A 4,994-nucleotide genomic window follows, 5' to 3' on the forward strand; every position below is an offset into this window, starting at 1 on the left:
TGAGATCGAGCCCTGCCTTGGGCTCCACACAGGGCATGGAACCTGCTTGGGATTCTCTCTCCCTCTGCCCCTCCCCTCCTCACTCATGCTCTCTCTCTTTAAAAAAAAAAAAAAGAAAAAAGAATTAACTGTATAATATGTTTGTATGAACTCTGTGACAAAGGATAGTCTGATAGGTTTCTCAATCCCTCTGGGGCTCTGCTGAGGGTTACAGAGCAGGGATTGTGCCTGCGTTTGTTCACCTTACAACCTTCTGAGATTAAGTCCCAAATCGTTCCCTAAATTCAGCATATGACACCGACTTCTGCCACTAAAGGAAAAGCGGACAGCCACTGTAGCGAATGCACTCTACCCAGATGCATCGGGCACTCTGATACGGCGCTGACTGGTGTATACGGCTCTGTGGGAAGAACCAGTGGACAAAGGAAGCACCTTTATATGGAAGCACTGACTATGATTAAAATACAGAACTAAATTCCCTATGAAACAAATACTGACGTCCATACAAAGACCATAGAAAGATTCGTCATCCTCCTAGTTTGAACATAGAGGGGACCTCATGGTCACCCCATAGAGTGTCACTGCCCATGTCCACTCTACAAAAGACATCATTTCTTTTTAATTCTACACAAAACACCTATTCGTAGTATGAAACACACCGCCATTTAAACCATGTTTCAAGTAACACCATAGGCAATTCGTAGTTCATGGAGTGTCTCATCATTAAGAAGATGTTTGGAGCTGACGTTTATACGCGGCAAAAGTGATATGCAACGCGTCATTCTGCACCAGAATCAGAACCACCACAATTGCACGCCTGGAAGAATACCGAGCGATTTCCATGTCCAGGTAACCCTAAAAGGGGCTGACTTGGTCTTCAGCTTCCTTTTCTCAATCAAATGTCTATTTATGGTCTCTTTTTGTCTAACCATTGACTAATATCAAAAAAAAGGGGGTAAGAACTCAATGTTTAAGAAACATAACTTTAAAAAAATGTTGATTGGGAGAGGAATGGAAATAACCTGCAAAGGCCTTTAATACGTAAATCCGGTTACTACCAGCCATAATCAAATGCGTAAGTCCAAGGGAGTATGAAGTGAATACACCCACGCTTCAGCCCCAAGCCTAATGTTAGTCAAGCCCCAAGACTGATTCCGACTGTGTGGTAACAGCTCATAGCTGCTGATGAGAAGGCTACCAGCTTGTGGCAGAGATCTAAAAAAAAAAAAAAAAAAATATATATATATATATATATATATATATATATACACACACACACACACATATACACACACATATATATATACACACACATATATATATACACACACATACATTTATGGACATGTGTATATATATATACATACATATATATAGTCATCTTTGAGGCTTAAGTGGAAAATTGTGAAATAAATTATGAAAACAAAAGAATGAAGGATACAGAAACCCTTTCCTAAGTAACACAGAGAAGGGACAAGCCCAAGAGAAGAACACAGCCGAATCTGTCCAGAAGAACATTAACGAAGGGTCTGCCCGATGGGCACCATTATATAAAACAAGTCCAGAAGACACAGTGCCAAAAGATCAGGAGCCTAACCCTTCAGCACCCCACCTTAATTTTCTATTTCTTCTATAAAGTTCCTTGTGCTCTGATGGTATTTTAACTTTTGTGTCTGGGACCGCTGGGACCCAGAGATCTCTATCCTGGCAGAGTTCAAAGAGTACGTGTGGGGTTTTTACAAGCAGAATGGTGATTTAATAGGGTTTTTGGTGAGTAGACAGAAGTGTAGGCTAGACATCTTTATTAAGCAGAGAGAAATGTCAACTTGAAAAAAAATCCCTAACACTGTCCATGGCTGCGTTAGGAAGACAGCAATCGTCTCAAATCCCCTCCCTTCTTTTCATCTGGAGGACTGGGACCACCACCCCCTCCCCAGCAGGTGGGTCTGAGCTGGTCACGTATGAAGCCATTTGGCCCAGCTCAAGCCATGGGCTTTCCTGTTCGTGTTTCACTGGCAGCTTTTTCATCCCCCTTCTTTGCCTAGAATACATAATTCCTCAATGTACATCCTCAAATACCTACTAATGGAATTATTTCAATTACAGACACCTGTATCACCTGTCTGTCCTATGAGCTTGACCCAGGAATCATCGTTGACTTCTCCTTCTTCATGCCCCACATCCATCCACCACTAAGTTCTACAAGTCTACCTCTTCCAATGCTTTTAGATAGGCTCCTACTTCTTTTTCCTGACCCTCCAGACCCACCCCAGGCCTCAGATGAATAGCTTCTTCGGGCCTCTTGTGAGAAGACGTGTGATAATGTTTAAACTCTGCAGTCCAGCTACACTTGGAGGGGAGTTAAGGAAAATATGGATCCACAGGACCCTAGCGAGAACACACAGCTTATAAGATGTTTGGAGCAGTTGGGGGTGATGGAGGGCTCTCTTGAGGACAGAAGGAATGGTCAGATGGCTAAGATAACACGCAAGCCAGATTTACATTTGTCCACAGTCAGCAATGGTGATCTTCTTGCTGGTCCTGCCACTCCTGGACCCAAAGTGCTGCATTCCTGGACCCAGTCTTCCTGCCCTTGCTCACTTTGCCAAAGACCACACACTTGCCATCCAACCACTCAGTCTTGGCAGATGAACACCCTGGAACCATTTGTGTTGGGTCCAGCATCCGCCATGGACAAGACACCAGGCCCCGTGTGTTTTGGGATGAAATTCTCATCATCCACTTTCTCTCCACCGAAGGACCGACCTCCCAGGCCATGACAGCAAGTGACGTCACCACCCCACTGCAGAGAACCCGGAATAATCCTGTGAAAGCAGGAAGCTTTATAACCAAATCCTTTCTCCCCGATGCTCTGAGCAGGTAAATTCTCTGCTGTCTTAGGAACTTTGTCTGCCAATAGCTCAAAGGAGATGCAGTCCAAGGGCTCACTGGCCGCTGCAATGCTGAAAAACTCAGTAGGTTGGACCATTGCTGGGTGGCAGCATCTGCAAGGCCTCATTACCTATTTCTCACTCCTAACTCACCTACCCTCATCTTTCCCAAGTCCCAGCCAGCTCAACATGCTTTTGCCAATTTTATCTATGTACCAGCTCACTGGGTCACTTCCTCGAGCAAGAATTTGCAACCATGTCACCTGCCCCATGAGCTTCAAACTCCAATGCCACATCTTAGTCGTCCTCTACTCTGTCCTCCCCTTGGGCCCAGCTTCCTTCCATGCTGATCTCCAGCAACAATGCACACATCCCTCGGCCGGCCTCTCCACCTTTCCCACACAGGTGACCTACATCCCTCCCTTGAGCCTTTGTCCATGCTCCTAGATCCATCCCTATTTTGCCTTTTTTAAAAAAAATATTTATTTATTTGAAAGAGAGAGAGAGAGCACATAGGGGGTAAGGGGCAGAGGGAGAGGGACAGAATCTTCAAGCAGACTCCCCGCTGAGCATGGAGTCTGACATAGGGCTGGATCTCACGACCCTGAGATCATGACCTGAGCAGAAATAAAGAGTTGAATGCTCAACAAACTAAGCTCCCCAGGTGCCCCCAGACCTATCCCTGTTTGCACCACCCATCATCTCTACACCTCCTTTCAAGGTGCTTCTCCTATGAAACTCGTCCTGATCCCTCGCCCCTCCCGCCATACTCTCTTCCTTTCAGCACTCACTGACACACACCTGCCTCACCTACTGCAAATTCTTGGTTGTATACGATCATGTACTGCTTCTTGGGGATTGGTACTGTGTCTTCAGCTAGATTTTCATAAAGATAATTTTAGATTTATAGGCAGTTGCAAAAACAGTACTGAGTTATCTTGTCCTCAGCACCAGGCTTTATGTTCAAGTCTTACATAATCATGGGACAATGATCAAAACTAGAACATTAAGCCTGGTCAACACTACCAACTAAATAATGGAATTTATTAGGATTTCAGCAGTTTTTTCCACTCACATCTTTGTTCTGTTTCAGGAGCCCATCTAGGTTTTCACAGGACCTGTACACGTCCTGTCTCCTCCAATCTGTGCAGTCCCTCAATCCTTCCTTATCTTTAAGACCATGACACTTTCAAAGAGTACTCATCATCAACCATTTTCTAGAACGTTCTTCAACTTGGGTTGGCTATTTTCTCCGGATTAGAGTGGGGTAACACAGGAATGGGAAGGATACCACAGCAGCGGTGTGTCCTTCTCAGCATTTCCCATGAAGGGGCACCCAATGTCGGTATGCATTATTGGTGACCCTAAAACTTACTCACTTAGTTAAGGCAAGTCCGTCAGGATTCTCTAGGTGGAGTTACCTACTTCTTTTTGTAATTAGTAAGTATTTTGGAGGGAGATACTTTACGATGCTACACATATGCTGTTTCTCCTTAATCTTTGGCCCACCAGCTCTAGCATTCATCAGTGGAACTTTCCTATGGCATCTACTGCTATGGGTTCTAATGATGCCTCTCATTTATTTGTTTATTTATTGGAATTCTTCCATAAGGAGAATTCTTTTGTCCTACCAATTTACTTATTCAATTATTTACTTATATCAATATGAACTCATGGAAATCTATTTTATTCTTTGGGTTGCAGTCCACTATTATTTCATCATGAGATCTGTTCTAACCCCCAGCTAAATTTTAGGCCCGATTAGAGCAAATATGGCCACATCCTATTCTTAGATATTTTCCCTTGTGTCTAAGACACAATGATGAGGACACAGTAGGTGTCTGACTCATTGACTGACTGACTGATTCAGTCACTTGACCGATAATGTTCATGGCCTTGACTTAGGTGCCAGAGTTACAACAAATAAACAGTTCCTTATTTCAGATTTGCAGTCTAGTTAATAGAGACTCATGTGTGTGTATCTACCGGTCCCTGATAAAAATATTTGGAGTGGGGCACCTGGGTGGCTCAGTGGGTTGAGCTTCTGCCTTCGGCTCATGATCTCAGGGTCCTGGGATTAAGCCCCGCATAGGGCTCTCTGCT

The 4,994-nt window shown here is 44.2% G+C and overlaps 1 pseudogene; it reads right to left on the reverse strand.

Moving 5' to 3' along the window:
• Positions 1-2,448: 2,448 nt before the first annotated feature.
• On the reverse strand, positions 2,449-3,047 carry LOC116869955 (annotated as a pseudogene).
• Positions 3,048-4,994: the final 1,947 nt, after the last annotated feature.

Source organism: Lontra canadensis, unplaced genomic scaffold (assembly GCF_010015895.1).
Source record: "Lontra canadensis isolate GAN:19392208 unplaced genomic scaffold, GSC_riverotter_1.0 scaffold21, whole genome shotgun sequence".
Taxonomy (NCBI): domain Eukaryota; kingdom Metazoa; phylum Chordata; class Mammalia; order Carnivora; family Mustelidae; genus Lontra; species Lontra canadensis.